This window comes from Lactuca sativa, chromosome 5 (assembly GCF_002870075.4).
Source record: "Lactuca sativa cultivar Salinas chromosome 5, Lsat_Salinas_v11, whole genome shotgun sequence".
In the NCBI taxonomy this organism is placed as follows: Eukaryota; Viridiplantae; Streptophyta; class Magnoliopsida; order Asterales; family Asteraceae; genus Lactuca; species Lactuca sativa.
The window spans coordinates 348,766,963-348,785,732 of NC_056627.2; the positions used below are offsets into that span (position 1 = coordinate 348,766,963).

The window sequence follows — 18,770 nt, forward strand, 5'->3', positions numbered from 1 at the left end:
CAAGGGTTTGATGATCCAAGTTGAAAGCCTTGAACATGATATTGTTGATCATGACCGAGTGGCCACTGTTCTGCAAGAGAGTGTCGACGCTGTGTGCCATGACTTAGACTGGTTGGTGCGAGTGAGTCTTTTGCGGAGTGTTGAAAAGTTGATTGAACATCCGGGCTTCAGGAATTCCATGAGTTTTATTCGAAACTCTGCCTTTGTTGTTGGGGCGGAATCTATTCGTAATGCCTCAATGAGTGTTGGGCTTGGAGATACGGCTATTGGTGCCTCTCCCTCTGGTTCTAGTGTGAGTATGAGTGAAGCTCTCCTATCGTTTGCTAGTATGGATCATGCAGCGCTCTTTGGGTTAGGAGATCTAGACATCCAAGGGATTCGTGAGTTATACACTTTCTCTGGTTCTAAGGGTACTCCTGAAGTTGTGGCAGGTCATGAAGAGGAGGCTGTGCAGTTAGGTAAAGATACTGTTGGAGCGGACAAGCATGGAGCTAAGCATTAGGATTGCGATGCGCTAAGCATGGAGTCCTGTACGCTAAGTACCGGGACTTGGTGCGCTAAGTACGATATCCCATTGGTGCGAAGCAGCTGGGTCTGCCCCTTTTTGCAATACATTGTGCTCCTCCTAAAAGAAAAACTTTTTTAGGTTCCTGGCATTCCAGGTTCTTGGTATTTGGCTTCCTTCCATTGTCTCCAAGATATACACCCTGTTTTGGTTTGCTTCCACAATCTTGTATGGGCCTTCCCATGTTGGTCCTAGCTTGCCCTGGGGTCGGGCTCGACTCACCTCATTTCTTCTCAGCACATACTCTCCCACTTTAAATGATTTCTCTTTGACCATCTGGTTGTAGTATCTCTTTGTTACGCGCTTATAAGCAGCCTGGCACATCTCTGCCCTTTCTCACCGTTCTTCTAGGATATCCATATTCAACCTTAGGTCTTGAGAGTTGACCTCCTCACTAGTATCGATTGTTCTCAACGTACCTATTGTTATCTCCAAAGGGAGCATCACCTCTGCTCCATATGTTAGACTAAACGGGGTTTCTTGTGTGCTTGTTCGCGGAGTGGTTCTATATTACCATAGTACCATTGGAATTGCCTCAGCCCAATTCCCTTTATCTTTTCCTAACCGCTTTTTGATTCCATTTACAATGGTCCGGTTAGATACCTCCGTCTGCCCATTCTCCTTTGGATGCGCCACCGATGTGAATCATTGGCTGATTCCTTTGCTAGCGCACCATTCCCTGAATGGGTTCTCAGCAAATTGTAGGCCGTTGTCGATGACCAATATTTTGGACGTACCAAATCTAGTCATGATGTTTTTCCATACAAACTTTATCATCTGTCTTCCGGATATGCACGCTAAAGGTTCCGCTTCGATCCACTTTGTGAAATAGTCCACCACGACCACCATGTACTTTAGCTTTCCGGGTGCCTCCGGGAATGGCCCCACTATATCTATTTCCCATTGAAAAACGGATAGGGGCTAGATATAATGGTACCGGAGTATTTTCTTGAACCGACGCGAATGCTTGACACTCTCAACATTTCCTGGTTAACTCTGCAGCATCCTGATATGCGGTGGGCCAGTAAATTCCCATTCGGAGCACCTTCCCTGTCTAGGCGCGCGCGCCCTCTTGCGCGCACGCTTGGCTCGCGTGTGCCTCCTAAAGCGCCTCATTTCCTTTGGAATTATCTACGCACTTCAACCATGGCGCCGTGAAGCCTTTTCGATATAGCTCCTTGTTTATTAGCGCATATGAGGGTGCTTTTATGCGTATCTTCCTGGCCTCGTTGTGATTGTCCGGCAGAACGCCCCGTTGCAAGTATTCAACAAATGGGGTCATCCACGTGGGTCCGTCGGTTGAGAGGGTGCTCACCTATCGTTCATCTATGCTCCTTTCTTTGAGTACCTCTACCAAGACCTTCTTTGACAAGTGATCAAAACATGTCTACGCTAATTTGCTTAGCGCATCCGCCCTTCTATTCTCACTTCGCGGTATTTGCTTAATCACGAACCCCTTGAAAGATTGGACAAGTTGTTTCACCATCTTTACATATCACTCCATCCTTGGGTCCCATGTTTCGAAGCTCCCATTGATCTGGTTCGCGGCCAACCTCGAGTATGTTAAGGCTGTTACGACTTCTTCTCCCATTTGTTTTGCGAGACGCAACCCTGCAAGTAAAGCTTCGTATCCTGCCTCGTTTTTTGAGGTGTGGAAGTCGAAAGGAAGGGCATACGTGATCTCTTATCCCTCTAGGCTAATCAAGATTAGGCTTGCGCCTGAGCCTTCTCTACTGGATGCTCCGTCAGTGTACAATGTACATCCTCGACTATTATTTGTCACTTCCCTTACCACCCAGATTCCTTCTTTAAATGAGCCTCCCTCGCCCGAGATCTCGAGTAAGAAATCTACTAATTCTTGTCCCTTAATGCTCGTCCTCGGGCAATAGCTGATGTCATGCTCTCCCAACTCGATCGCCCATTTCGCTAACCGGCCCGACGTTTCTGGTTTGAGTAATATTTGCTTAATAGGACAACTAGTGAGGACTTTAATCTGGTGTGCTTGAAAATAGCGCCTCACACGTTGTGCATCGTAGATAAGCTCCAATAGTAGCTTCTCCAAGGCAGGGTAATTGAGTTCGGGGCCCTGCAACGCCCGGCTGACAAATATACCGGTTTCTGCTCCCCTTCCCTTTCTACCACCAACACAGAGGATATTGCCTCATTAGAGGTCGAAAGGTACACCTGCAGTGTTTCGCCTGGGACGGGGCTAGCCAATGTGGGTAATCTATGCAGGGCTTCCTTGATCTTTTGGAGTGCTGGTTTTGCCGCCGCCGTCCACCAGAAATTGCTTTTCTCAATGCAACCCTTTAGTGTGTGGAATAGCGGCATGGCTTTGTCAGATGACTTCGAGGTGAACCTACTGAGGGCTGTAAGTTTCCCATTCAAGCCTTGTACGTCCCTGAGGGTGCTTGGAGGTGGTGTTTCCATGAACTCGTCTACCTTGGTTGGGTTGGCTGGATGCCTTGTCTGGTGACATAGTACCCCAAGAATTGTCCTTCTTCTACTCTGAACGTACATTTGGCCGGGTTCAGCTTCATCTTGACCTTTTCTAGCGTGTTGCATGTTTCTTTGACATCTCGCAACATTCTTTCCTCGTCTGGGCTCTTAATTACCATATCATCGACATATACCTCGATGTTTCTCCAAATCTGGTTGGAGAATATCAAGTCGACTAGCCGCTGGTACGTGGCCCCTGCATTTTTAATCCAAATGGCATTTTGGTATAACAAAAGGTCCTGTGGTATGTATAGAAAGATGTCTTTTCCTCATCTTCCTTGCTCATTAAAATTTGATGGTATCCTTTATATGCTTCTAAGAAGCACTTGAGCTTGAATCCCTATAACGACTCCACTTTTTGGTTAATTTCTGGGAGGGGATAACAGTCTTTGGGGCATGCCTTGTTTAGGTCATAAAAGTCAATGCACATGCGCCATGATCCATCATGCTTCCGTACCATGACAGGGTTAGTGATCCAAGTTGGGAAAACTGCCTCCCTCACAATTCCAGCTTCCATCAGCTTGGCTGCCTCTGCATTGATCCACCCCTATCATGTATGTAGGGGTCCATGCGAACACATGTTTGTACCGCCTGAGCAAGTCAATCAGCGCTTGCATGGTGTGATCTGGGAAACCGTGACCGATGCTGATTGGCTGATCGGGTTATTCTTCGTTGATCACCTCCTTTTCTTTCGTGGATTCAGCCCACACTTTCTTGGCTTCCATCGCAATTTCTACTGGTTGTGTGACCGTAAACTATTGCAATTCTTTTGGCAGTGTAGCAAGAATCATGGTTGGGCCGGCCGTGGTTCTAAACTTCACGATCCCATGCATTGTTGATGGGACAACCCCCAGTTTAAGTAGGGTTGTCCTTCCCAAGATGATATTATGCTCTGCCGAGTGTTGGATTACCACAAAGTCAAGTAAAACCATTTTCTTTCGCTGCTTATCATGGCTGGTTAGCGTGAGAGGCAGGTGGATTGTGCCGAGAGGCTATAAACTATGCCCAGTGAATCCCACTAGCCTCCCCGTTGTGGGTCTCAGGTTGTCCTTCCAACTGTCCGGAAGGAGACGAAAGCAGTGTTCCTAAAGTATATCTGCCGAACTCCCGGTGTCGATGTATACTCTATGTATGACCACATTCTTAATGGAGGCTTAAATGATGAGTGGATTATCGCCCCTCCAGCCCTACGAACTAGGATCCTGTGCTAAAAACATAAGCGACCGCGTTGGAAATGCGGGGCGTCCCTGGTCGGCCGGGCGCGCCTCTCTATCTCTTTTGCCTTGTATCATGAATATCTCTTTGGGTTGGGTGCCTTCTCATGGTGTGTTCTTGGCATTCCCAACGTCGAACTTAGCGCGTAAGCTTCACGCTATTTCTCCTCCATTTCTTTCTTGAGAACAGAGCAGTTGGTAGTATCATGTGTTTTGCTCTTGTGGTATTCGCAATACCGACCCTTGGGCGCTTTCTCTTGTTGTTGCTTCTCTGTGACAACACATATGTCCGGCCGGCGGCTCCACCTATCATCCCTTACGAACGACTTGAAACGCCCTTGGGGTCTTCTCCCTCGCCCAAAATGCCCATGTCCCACTTGAGCCTCCGTGTGGGTTGGGCTATGACGTTTTGTCATCATGGCATTCAGGTATGCATGTTTCGTCGCTTCGCCTTCCTCCTCCCTCAAGTACCGCTCCACCTTTTCCTTTAGTTCAGCTCGCGTCTGAGGTTTCTTGCCCATCAGCTTCTAGGACAGGGGACCTGGTAAGAGTCCCCATGTGAAGGCTTCGGCTATGAGGCCTTCGTCGTGTCCTGACACAGCCAATGTGGCGTTTATGAACCTTGTGAAGTACTCCCTCACACTCTCGCCCTCTTTTTGCATGCAACCTATGATGGAGTGAGAATCTCCTTTATACTTCCGGAACTGCATGAAGTTGGTGAGGAACAAATACTTAAACTGGGCAAAGTTGTAGATGCTGCCTGGGCGGAGTGTTTTGAACCATGTTCCTGCGTTCCCGTCAAGCGTTGTTGGGAAGTATGTGCACCCGAATCTTTAGTCAAGCTTTAGCGACGTCATTGTCCACTCATATGTATCGATGTGACTGTCTGGGTCGGTGGTGCCATTGTAGGTTTTGAGGTTGGGGAGTTTGGCTGTATTTGGTATTTCGTAGTCCAACAATTCTTTAGCGAACGGAGATGTGACATTCCGGGATAAGCAATCTTGGTTTGGGATGGCTAATGGTCCTTGCGAGTGAGATTGAGGAGGAAAAACACTTGATAGTGCATATAGCCTGGGCTTGGACTATAGAAGGGTTGTTGTTGGAACGGTAGTTGAAGTGAATACCCGGGAGGAAAAGGCTGTGTTTGCATTAGAGGGTTACTCGCTGAAGCTTGCTGCCGGCTATCATTGTTGGTGATGGTGGGCTCACCCCATGTGCCCGCCGCAGAGTAAAAAACCGGCGTGGGGGTTATCATGGTTTGCGCTAGCGGTGTAGCGAAAGCATCAAGTGTGTCCCCATCAACATTTGGTTCGGCAGTAACATCTGGGATGAAGGTTGGATGTTTGGTATTTGGTTTAACGGTGGTACCGTTGGAGGGATTGGCAGCGGATGTTGCGTCGTCGACACGAAGAATGGTGGTATTTGGGGTATCGAAGACTGCGTCGCCGTTGACTGGAAAGTCAGCGGCGTCTGGAGTGGTGTGGCTAAAGGCACCATTACCTGAGTCGATCTTGGCTGTTAGACTAAGAGTTGTACGGAGATACCAACGGTTGTGCCCGAGGGTGTGGGCGGCGGACGACTTTCCGACGGTATTGCGGTTACCTTATAACTTCCCTCGCCCATGGCATCACTGTTGGCCGCTGTTGGTGGCGGTGTTTCGTCCAACGGTGTCATGGACCGTATCGGGCTGTTTTGAGCTCCTCTGTGCCCATCGTTGCCATTGGACGCCATTGAGTTCTCAGAGGTGTGCTTTTAGTTACGTTCTTTGTCACACAAACGGATGGCGCCAAATGATGCGACCTTAGCTCGACTCTTAGTTCGTGTCTCCCTATTGGATTCCAGGTAGACTCTTCAAGATCACAAGAAAGAGAGGTTGTCAGCCATTTCCCGGGAGGAGGCTCCCGGAAAGACGCTCTGACGGTTAAGTTAGAAGGTATTTTAGGGTATTTTGTGGATGTAGCTGGAGAAGATTGCTTACCTTGTGAGTTCTAGAGTGTACCCTTTTATACCTAGCGATCCTGCACTTCCATACGAGACATGATCACTTTAAGGAGACAGGGCCAGAGGCGTTGATTGGAGGGTCGTGCGCTTTTATCCATTAGAGTGACCTTATTGGCTCTGACGGTAATGGTCTGATCGTGCCTCTTGTCTCCTAACCGTATCTTTTGTCTTGACGTTGGGCGTGTCCCTGGCGGGGGCGAGCTTTTTGTCGGGACGTTGAGAGCACCTCTGGCGGGCGCGAGCCTTTTGCTGGAATGCGCTGCTCTTAGGGGAATCGATGGTCGCTGAGCCCGCTGAGCTTGGTTCGGTTGGCACGCCAGGTTTCTTGGCCAGGCGTGGTTTTGTCGTGCTAGCATAGGCAAGTCATCATAGAGCTTTTTAGGAAATGTGGGAGTTTTGTTTTTAACATCTAGTTTTTCCCAAAGAAAAAGATGGATGAGGCTTGTTGAAATTAGACAAGGCAATACAATGTTAGATAAAAGGTAGCAATGGTGTCGTCGTCATCTTTCTTAAGGCTGGAAACAAGTTAAAGAACCATCTTATTCATTTAGATTGAATTGCCAACATTAGCTAACCGATCGAGCAGGTTTTCTAATACGGGCGTAATAATCAGAGATATTCGAGATGGATTCTAGATGCATGGTGTGACAACCCTATATTTTCCCAAAAGCAGTGTAACGCTCAAATGTCAAATACAACGAAAACTATTTAGAATCAACTAAATTAACCTCAAAAATAAAGTGTTCAAATATCTAAGTTGGGATGCATCAAATATTAGATAACGTGCCAAGGTTTCCAAAAACATAAAGAACGTTCAAAATCGGGTTATATTGAAGAAATTATAACCACTCGTATATTTACGACACACCGTTAAAACGCTATTTAATGTAAAAAGTGAAATTTCAATAAAATGCATTTTAGCCTTAAGTATCTAAACAAAAGATGTAGAGTTCGTTAAACTGTAAACATACATAAAAAGATCGCCCAATATGGACCTCGTATGAAGAAGTTACGAATTTTCAAAGTTTCGTAACAGTAGTAGAGGGCTAAAAACTCGAATTGAAGATCGAGAGTTATTTAGCTAACACAACCTAAATGAGAGTTGAAGATCTCCACAATAGAAGTAAAATGATAAAAAGACAAATGAAAACCGACGTCGAATAAAGAAACTATGAATTTTTAACGGACTTTAGGAGTCCTGGCCTATTAAAAATATATCATTAAAAATAAAGTCAAAGCTAGCCGACAGAGTCTAAATAAAAGTTGTAGAGCGTAATCTCACCTACGCGTGGATATAAAGAACGCGAAAAACGGAGCTCGTACGCGAAAGTTACGGAATTTAGAAGATGACAGACTAGATTACGCCCCGCGTAATAGGCCCAGTGTCGAGTCCCATCGGCTCGAGTGCTCTACACTAGCTAGGCTGGAGTCGTAAGCCATGACGCATTCTTACGCCCAACATAACGAGGTACGCGCAGCGTACGCGAGTACGCCCCGCGTACTCCAGGATTACGCCCCGCGTACTCATCTCTCCAGCACTTTAAATAGATGGCATAAGCTACGAGTTTTAAGCACACCTTCTCAAACTTCCATTTACTCCCACACACTTCCAAGCACCAGAAGCTGTCCCGACGACCTCGATTTCCGCACCCAAACCTCCGACGAAGTTGCTACGTTACCGAGAGTCACGAGGAGCTTGAAAACGCAACTTTACGCGGCTGAAGTTCTGCTCAACTCTATCCTCTCTCTCTTCAAACCAAACGAGTGAGTTCATACCCCTACCTTTTAATTCTTTTCATGTTTTAGGGGGGAGATACAAGTACATTACAAGTCAAAGTATCATTTTATAAACGTAAACGTAATATCTATCTTATAGAGTATCGATACAAACATCTTTATGTTTAAAGGGCTATTATATCACCAAGTTATTTTTACTAAATGGAAACATACTTTCTGAGAAACTATAATGAGTATAGTTAACAAGTTATTCATACATTTTACATATACATCTTGACAAACGAAATACTTTCAAATGAAGTAAAGTCTTTCTTATCGTAAATTTGTTTATACCAAGTAATGTGAGATATTCAAACTTCAACGTACTCATATGTATGCATTTCAAGTCCTGTATTATATACCATAATCTCTTGGAGGGAGAGCGTGATACTTGTATATAGATCTATACGGGATTGACAACCCCGCACCTAAACTATTAGCTATAGTTAGACCGGCAGGTCTAGGGTGACAAATGTCATAACACTACAACACCTGAAGAATGTTGTTACAGGCAGTCAGTGTCAATAGTATGGTTATAAAACTCACATAAAAGTATAAAAACAAGTTTGATTTACGAGATTCATATATGCATTCAGTTTTCCACGTTATTTTTAGCACAAAGTTTATCATTATTATTCAAGTATGAAACATACTAACGCACTCCAACTCTGGGAACTTTTCATACCATTTATAGAAAATATTAGATTTTCTGAAAACCTCGTTCATCGATTTACTACCAAAGGGACATACTTTTCAATACAAAACACTTATGAACTCACCAACTTAATTATTGACACTTTTTCGAAACCACTTGTATTTCTCAGGGAATCAGTAATACAGGTAACCACCAGCTTTTGAAGAAGGAACGCTAAGGACGTTTATCGTTAAACATTTATATCATCATATTGTAATATTCTTTTGCAAATATGTATAACGCAACAAGATACGTTTTTATTATATATATATATATATATATATATATATATATATATATATATATGATGGTTGTGTTACTTTCTTTACAATATTCAATTGTTGTGATACTACGTGAAGTCATCCACCCCCGAATGTTTCCGCCATTCTGGTTTGGGGGTGTGACACATGGTGTTGAATTTTTCTTTAAGATATGTGACTCGAGTCACTTTATTTTCTTGAAATATATTTATACTATGATTTCAACGCTATTGATTAATAGTTTCTCTTTCATAATGGTTTGGAGAATATCGATCGACATAGTGGTGTAGATCTATTGCTTGGCAATGTTATTTAAACGATTCATGTGGCTTCATCAATGTCGACATAACGAGTGGATTTGGGGTTGATATGGTCAAGTATGTTTGTATTCACAAGCATGGATTTGAAACAACTCAACCATCCTATTCATGAAATCGAATTGACAACGTGTTGGATATATATGCTCAAGAATCATTATTGAATGATATTGCTAATAACATGTGATCCTATAGAGGCACACCTTTATCAAGTTGACACATATTGAATATTTATTATTAATGTGATTATTTAATTAGGGAAAAATATTTTTAACCAAAACTAATATGTCAAAATGACTTAACTATCTATTATCATTTATATTATTTTAGGCACTTTCGATACCCTTATACATATACATTAGATGTTAGTTATGTAATAAAAAAAGTTAACATTTGTCCCCTCCCCCCCCCCCCCCCCCTTTGGTTCTCATGGTCATAGATTCAAGGATGGATGGAAGGTTGCTTGCCTACCTCCCTCTTACACATATATGACTTGTAAGCAACCATGACTTGGCATTAAATGAAAGTATGGACACTTAGGTGTTGTTTGTTTTTTGTCTGCAGATCTTCTTGGCCTCTTCTGTCTACGCGACGCAGACCATGCGCAGACATTGGACTTCGTAGACTGTTTGTTTTTTGGAATACTACAGACCTAAAAAGGTTTGCGCATCATCCTCTTCGTTCAGATGTGGATCATAGTCTTCAAACCTCTTCTAGTCTAAAAAAACACGTATATCTTTGTTTTCTTTTAAACTTAGATTTATTCCAACTTTATCTATTATAAACAACTTTTAATAAAAAAAGTTACAATGCTAAAAGAAAAAAGTTCGACGACACATCATGACATTTTTAACAAATTTATAAATAAAAATTTAATTACAATAAAGTCATTGGAGTTGTTTATATAGATATAAAAAAATCTTAATATTGTCTTATATTTTTCTTATGCCAAATTTTATAAAACATTATTTAATGCAGTATTATTCATTTCTTAGGAAAAATATTTATGCCAAATTTTTAATTGATTTAATTGAAAAGGTCAAATAAAAATTTTGAAAATTTTCGTTTAAAATCAAAGCTTATTTCCATCAAATTTATGTGTTAAATCTTTTATCCCTAATTACAATGTTTATTTATAAGTTTACGACCAAAGTTTGTTAGTTTTTATCAAAATATATACGTTAATCTGTACCATTTTATTTTCACTTTTTATACAATAATACATAAAAGTTGATATACATGTGTTAATTATATATAATAAAGTAATTAAATTATTGAAAAACTCTTTTAATTTTTTTAATAAGTTTAATTATATTTTAGTTTATTCTAACAGCTTGCAGATGTTCAAAAACAGTCTTTTTCTTTCAGACTATAGATGTTTGATCCACCTCTTTTACTACAGATGTTTGTAGAAGTGGTCCGCAGAATGCAGACATTTTATCTCAGAAAAAACAAACAACACCTTACTCTTGCATGTAAGTATGAATAAGAATGTTAGGCTTTCAGTTTACATTTAAGTATAAATATGACTTGTACAAGTTTTGAAAGTATATTGACTACTCAATATATATTTAGTGGTTAACTTTTTTTTTTAAAAAAGTTATTTAGTCAAACAATATTAAGTGGTCAATAAAAAAACCTCTAATAAAGAACTAAAATAAAAAAAAAATGATATGTTTGTTGCTTGTTTAGTGTTGGGAATAAGAAAAAAAAACTAATTCATTTTCTACCTAAATAATTCCCTACTTTTTATAAGAAACAAATATGAGAAATAGAAAAATCATAATTTCTTGTTTGTTTAGTGTTGGAAATAAGGAAAAACCTAAATAATTTCCTACTTTTTATAGGAAAAATAGGAGAAATAAAAAAATCATAATTTCTTGTTTGTTTACTGTGAAAAACCTAAATAATTCCTTACTTTTTATAGGAAAAATAAGAGAAATAGAAAAATCACAATTTCTTGTTTGTTTAGTATTGGGAATAAGAAAAAAAAACTAATTCATTTTCTACCTAAATGATTCCCTAGTATTTATAGGAAAAATAGGAGAAACAAAAAATCACAGCAACGAAAAAATAAAATAAAATGGAGAATGGGAGAGACTATTGTATCCACAGTTCGAACCCTCTATGCTCCTACTTGGTTGTGGTATCAGATTGGTTATTTGGTTCTTTGTATCTTTTTACATCCATAAACGCTTAAATCTCATTCTCAATTATTCATTTTGGGACAACGTAACATAATGCCTTTAGTCGAATTAAGTAATAGATGTTTAGCCTTAGATCATAAGTTACATAGGCTCCTAACAAAATGTTATGGTGTGGAAAAAGGTGTAAGGGCTTGCAATATTTTATATGTCAGTGATATATTTTACATAACTAGACGAGAAACCCTACTTTGCGGGGTATAGATTTGTTAACAGTATAGAAAATAAAGGATTATTGATCAAAACATTGTTGATACATTAAAAGTTGATTGACATGGAACAATGGGAAAATTGTCAATCATATAGATAATATTGAAAGAGGAAGACAATAAGGATCTTCTGTTCTTATGGCATGATTTCAAGATGGGCCAACTCATTTAGAACTGTCATGAAGCTGTTAATTTCATCAAACATACTGACAGAAAAAACATGTGCTTTGTCTAATTTGTAACCATTTGTCTTCTCCTTACGAAGCTGAGCTTCCTATACCAAGCAAAAACAACAGATAAAGAAAAGATTCATCTATTCAAACATTTGTTTATAGAGAATTATAAGGAATGACAGGTAAATGTTTTTCAATGTTTTCATACTCACCAAACAGTCCGACCAACCACTTCCCATTCCATAACCAACAACACCCTCTCTATTCACATCTTCCCTTCACTAAACTTTTAAAAAAAAATAGGAATCATAAATCAAATTAAAACTTAATCAAAAACTAAAATTAAAATGAATCACCAACCTCTACATTATCCATCTGACCGTCAGTTCTGCAACTACCATCGTGTTTGCGTGAATCTTCTGTAGCATCAAAAATTTAATCAAAAGATTAAAATAATAATTGTAAGTTATTAAAAGAACAAAAAACACATAAAACAAACTAACCTCCTTCCTTTTTAATATCATATGTCCAAACAGTGATATTGTCCCTTAGAAGCTGCATAATCAAAATAGTATCTTTGTATGATTCCTCCTTTAAAGTATGAAGCTCTGAAATTGTTTCATCATAAGCGTGTTTAGGTAACTAACATACCCTGTTAAGAACAAAATGGTAATCAAAAATGAAAAAATCAGATTGATTTGATGATTAAAAGTTAAAAGCAAACCTTCAGATGAATTCATGATTTCATAATAGATGACTGGGAAATTTAAAGTCACCCCCAATCAAATAGTTGTCTTTTAGCCTTCTTCTTCAACACCATAGACACAGAGAAATGAAAATTGAGCATCTTGTTCAACATGTGTTAGTTGAAGGGTTGTTTCTAAAGCAATTGCTTCTGGAGCCCTAATTATACACCGAAAGTTTGTTGTTAAATGAAATCTGGCAGTGGTATTTGCTATTGTAGAGAAGCTAAATAATGGTAGCTACATGGCTTCTTCTTGGAATTCAGAGACATTAATCAACAGATCCCCTATGAAATAGAGACACAAAAGACTTCACAGTTGGAGAACCTACTTAAAAGTTGTATTTTCATGGTTAAGTTTTGTAATTTTCTTACCTTCATGTATTGGTTCACTACGATTCCGTTTTGTCCTCGCATACCAGAAAAACTATACTAGAAACTTGACATAATTAGAGATTTATAGTATGAAGTCCATTCAATAATTGTCTATTGATATTTCTTTCACCTTCAAACAAAAGACCTGAAACAAGATGAAATACCTTTTTTAAAACAGCCGCATTATAAAACTATTTGAATAAAAAAAAACCATCCGTAAGGAAACAAAATAGAAAAAAAAATTAGGGTTATCACCAAAAAAAATTAAGCAAATGCTATAACGGATACATTTTTGTAATAGGAATAAATGAAAAAAAACATATGAGTGAAAGTAGGTTGGTATTTGTCAAAGTGAAATATGAGAAGATAACCTGTATCCATAGGAGGTACATATGGCCTCCTTAATCCTCTTTAGGTCATTCATCAACATCCAACATCAGTATATGGGATCAATTTTAAAACCAAATGAAGGAATCTTTAAAAAGGTAAAATAAAAGTAAAATGTTACACTTTACCTCTATTTCCACAACCTATGCAGACCAACACTCATCAAATCATTCATGATGTCATAATTTGATGCAACCTTTGTAAAGACATTTGCAATTACAATACCTTGTTTGTATGAGTCACGTGTAGGTCATGATTGGTAAAGAAATAAATAAAAGCAAGTACATACCTCATAAGTGATCTCTCTAACTTCATCTCTTTCAACCGTTAAAACTTTTTGATAAATCATCCTTAATATTCTTCAATCTGAAAGTTGATAGTTAACAAAGCATAAAAAATATTATTATTATTATTATTATTATTATTATTATTATTATTATTATTAAATATACTCCTATGTTACACAAGAACCAAGAAACAAACAAAACCTTAGGCAATCTAACTCAACAACATTGATCTCTTTTCGAAGCTCCTTTAGTTTATTCTCCATCTCATGTTCTTCAGCCTAGAAAATCCATATATGATATTATATATCCATGTTCTTGCTAAATTCCTAAATATTTATAAGGGTGAAGATGATACAAACATAAAATCTGTTTGTCTTTCATATGTTTACTGAGATTGTTGATTTGTTGCTTAAGTAATAGGATCCATTTGGCCATTTTAACAACATTGTTTCTTTTTCTGCCATATTCTCGCTCTAGCTCAATTCTCTCCTTGGTAGACTTGTAATTGATATTTTTATTAGTATAAAAATTCAAACTCTTAGAAAATAAACAATGATTTATAACAATTTTGAATAGATAGTCATTTTTTATTTACCTTCATTTCTTAACATATCTTCAAACTCATTTGTCTGTGAAGAAGTTACTGTACATTCAATCTCATCATCCTTCGTCATAATTTTGAATCCTTAAATTCCAATGGCTTCAAATTGCTCCTTGTCATATGACACATACACAATTAAATTACTCATACATATAAAATTTAATTACTCATGTATATGCGTATCATTTGTAGAGAAATGGGTGCCCAATCACAAAAGCGTGAATTATAAACTTAAAGAGTATAAGAATATACACCATACAAAAATATAGGTTGAAGATGCATAAAAGGAATCATACCTTGATGCAGATGATACATCATTATCATTTCCACCTTTATTTAATGAGAAATAAACAACATCAAAGACCGATATCAGGTTGCTTCTTTCTGCCAAAGTCACACCAGGAAGCATCTCTAACAAACTAATTACCATGAAAATACATGACATAAGGTCATATTTGTTTATGTATCAATCAAGCTCAAAACATATGCAAGTGAAGTTTATAAATCTTACATCTCAATTTCCTGAAAGTTCAAGTAATTCGATTCTGATACCAGTTGCAACCGACGAATCCAAGAAACATTGAGGTCCCACCCTACAGATATCAACAATAAACACTAATAAGCAATATATATATATATATATATATATATATATATATATATATATATATATATATATATATATATAATTATATGTTTATCTTTCATTTATCCATTTCCTTCAATAAACTTAAAAATTGAATAAACTGACTGGGAGAAGGAAAACAAAGCAAAATTTGGAAAAAGAAGACAAATGGATTGCAAATTTAGAGGGAGAAAGAAAAAGATGGACTCATCAAACCAAACATAGGCGGTAGTGAAGCTTGATCTAAGATATTCCCTTCATCAGATGTGCTAAGAACAACCGAAAACAAACAACAAAACAAAACACAATACATCAAACTACCATACGTCATAGATAACAAACAACAGATGAAAAATATACAAATGTAAAGGCGAAAAAACAAAGAAACATCAAGTAACAACAAAAACAATATGTAAAAAACGTAGAGAATAAGCAAGTAAGAGAAAATCAAAATGCATCCAAAGGGAAATCACAAAGGATGTGAAATTGAAGATGGAATTAGCTAGAAGAAGTGATACAGAGCAGAGGAAGAAGACGTCGTCGGGAGAGAAGAGGGAAATTCAAAAAAGCGAGTTTCAAAATAAAGCAACAAGTTTCAAAATAAAGCATCATGTTCAAGTAAACAGCTTACAGGAGCACAGATTGGAGGATTCAAAAGTACATCAGTCTAGAAAAAAACATATAAATACCAATGTTAGTTATCATAAACTATGTTGATGTTATGGCAAAAAAAAAAAATAAAGGGCATTGCTCATATTAGTAGCAAGATCAAACTACGTTGATATTTTCCATACTTAGCCCGTAATTTGACTAAATGCAATAGCATGTTACTTTCATTTTTAGTTTTTAACTTTTTAAATTTTGTTTTTGTTTAATTATTATTGAACCACTATAGTCTTAAAATATGATATAAATATATAATTTAAAAAAAAAACTAAAAGGATGTGGTTTACTTTAATCTGACATATGCATTGTGCATTGTAAAGATCTATTCAGAATCCGAGTGAATCAATAGATTAAACTGTTGGAATTTCCATAGTCAGTAAAGGAAAGAAGACATTGTTGGATTAGGTGTCTAAAACCATAACTATATTTGGTATGTATTTGACCCGGTTATAGCATGGTCCTTTTGGGTTGCCTTCATCAAAGCAACTTGACTTGGTAAATAATGGAGAAAGAGGTTATTATGGTTTATTAATATATTATTTGAATAATATATTAAAGGAGAAATCATATTAATTAATTAACATTGGTCAAGAATTATTTGAATAATATATTAAAGGAGGCATCACATTTGAGGTGTTAGGTTCTCAAAAGCTCAAGATCTTCAAGCTACAATCAAAGGTAACATTCTCAATAGTTTATTTATGTTGATTTCGATTTTGATATGCTAGATCTAGGGTTTGAGAGCTTTGGATGATTATTGCATGTACAAATAGAAAAATCTAGATCCAAAGTTTTAGGGTTTGCATGTGCACCATAGGATTGATATTTTGCTCATTACCAAACAGACATAATGTTTACTATATTGCAGTCAAAGAAAGTCAACCATAGTTCATGTATAAATCCATCAGATTTTAGCTTATGAACTTGAGATCCAAGTTTGGATCATTTCAAATGCCTTTAATCCAATAATTTTCCATTTTCAAAGATATAAGAAGTAAGACCCTAAATGTATGACCTAACGAACACTTTAGCATAAATTCAGATCCATATACATCAATCCGAAATTGAAATCATAGAACAAAAACAAAGTACGAATCATGAGCATTAGCAGACTAGGAAAGAAGACACGTAAAAATGAAAGTAAAAGTAAACAAAAATTAGATTTGATAGACACATCAAGTAAAGCAGTAGATATGTTAAATGAAGCTACAAAAAACAACAGAATCCAACAAAATGTATTCAATCACATAGATTTACTAAAAAAGACAGGAGGGACCTGCGAAGTCCAGGCGACATAAACATAGAAATACGCCTCTAAAACGTGGAAGTCGTCAGCCAAACCATGTTCGTCACACACCCGAAGGAAACATCAATCGATTCAGTTTCAAATCCCAGATGAAATATGCCTCTAAAATGCAAACATAATAAAAACGTAAGCCCAACTGTCCAAATTCAATCGAATAACCAAAAAACAGAATCCGATAGCATAAAAATCTTAAAATTCTTGAGAATATGGAAATAAAAATGAAAAAAATTACACTCCAAATCGAACTATAGCTTAGTTTAAATCCTAAATCAAAGCCTCCTTACCTATAAATCACAAATTAACGGTGGTGTAGAGGTTGAACCGTACATCGACAATGAGATTGGGGAGAACCGCGATGAACATAGCAGGAGCAAGCAATAATGGGAAGAGATAGAGGAAGAAAGAGATGTATGCACATTTCATTGAGAAAAAGCGGAGGAGAACATGTTTTCGGTTGAAGCCAATGGACGACTTCTTAGAAGCTGCAGATGCAATTACCTGGAGCAAGGCGATAGAGGTGTTAATAGTGCGTCTAGGGTTCAATTATGAAATCGGTGAGAGGAGATGAACCTGTGATGATAAATGAGTAATCAGTTTCAAATGAAGAATTGAGATTGTTGAGTACGACAAACAACAGGTGCAAAAACCACATCCGAAGAGGAACCAACATCAGCCCCAACAAAAGAGGAACCAACATCAACGTACCCCCGCTTACGACAGCCACACATAGGAAAAGATATAAAAAATAACAATCTGAAGAACCAAACAAAAAAAGTAAAAAAACATAGGACAATCGAAGGATTTTACCTTAGAAGAGGAAACAGAGAAGGAAGAAAGAGACGACAACGATAGATAGAAATAGAGATAGAAAAAGAATGTCGGTGAAAGAAACATTCGAATACAATAACAACAATCGAAGACTGATTGGGCGGAGAAACGGTGAAGAAAATATATGAGGAACATGTGTCTATAAAGAATTGACAAAATGACATAAACTGTCCAAAACAAAAATGGTCAACAACAATTCTAGAAGATAACAAACCACTAAAACCAAAGGACCCAAAAACCACGAAATTCATTGTTCCTAAGCATGGTCCTATTTTAATATATATATATATATATATATATATATATATATATATATATATATATATATATATATATATATATATATATATATATATATAGGAGTAGGATCAAATGAGAACACCTAAAAGGTTGAGAACGCGAGAACAGATCTAGACCATCTAATTTCTAAGATGTGTGGCTATAATTAATTGTTATTTTTCTAATTATTAATACATTTAAAATATAAATTTCAAATTAAAGAAAATTATAAAGGGTATTCAGGTAAATAAACATTACCCTAATTTTGTAAACTCCTATAATTACTCTCTGCCTCTCTATTCCGTTGACCTAATTTCATACAACATACATTCGACATCTTCATCACACAGCCGAATCACACAACCGATCCCAGCTACTTCCGTTTTCCTTTTGCCTTGCTCGATAGATGAACCATCCACATCGAAGATGATGCTTCCTAATTTCACCCCAAATGTCGATTTTTTTGTTGTTTGCTCTTTCCCCCCATTTGTGCGCTGCTGATGACGATGATTAAGTCACAATGGTCGTCGAATAATCGACTCCCTTCCTTCCCCTCTTCCCTTTGTCTCTTCAACCTCTTCGAAGCAATGAAACATAATCAAGTGAGTGGATTATCACCTAGAGTCCTTTCATTCCGAGTGAGAGTTTCACACATTGATTTTGTTTTCATGTCATTATTTGGGATTTTTTTACTTTTGTGATCTATTATGGAAATCTGTATCAATTTAATGGGAATATCTTAATTTCGCTCAGCACATATTC

At 37.6% G+C, this 18,770-nt stretch overlaps 1 long non-coding RNA gene across 8 annotated transcripts; it reads right to left on the minus strand.

Annotated features, from left to right (window-relative positions):
* Positions 1-11,750: 11,750 nt before the first annotated feature.
* On the minus strand, positions 11,751-17,791 carry LOC128126346 (uncharacterized). Of its 8 annotated transcripts, none has more exons than XR_008224168.1 (17): positions 17,472-17,791; positions 17,186-17,399; positions 16,872-17,003; positions 15,146-15,198; positions 14,816-14,897; positions 14,601-14,723; positions 14,299-14,416; positions 13,905-13,981; positions 13,706-13,782; positions 13,545-13,612; positions 13,401-13,438; positions 13,030-13,174; positions 12,637-12,942; positions 12,416-12,564; positions 12,273-12,331; positions 12,125-12,193; positions 11,751-12,013 (listed from the first exon to the last, which is right to left on the minus strand). It is a non-coding gene; the product is annotated as an uncharacterized LOC128126346 (long non-coding RNA). The 8 variants fall into 8 exon arrangements; XR_008224169.1 differs by having other exon boundaries at positions 13,030-13,081; positions 13,160-13,174; positions 17,186-17,791; XR_008224170.1 differs by having other exon boundaries at positions 13,030-13,086; positions 13,160-13,174; positions 17,186-17,791.
* Between the last annotated feature and the right edge of the window lie 979 nt (positions 17,792-18,770).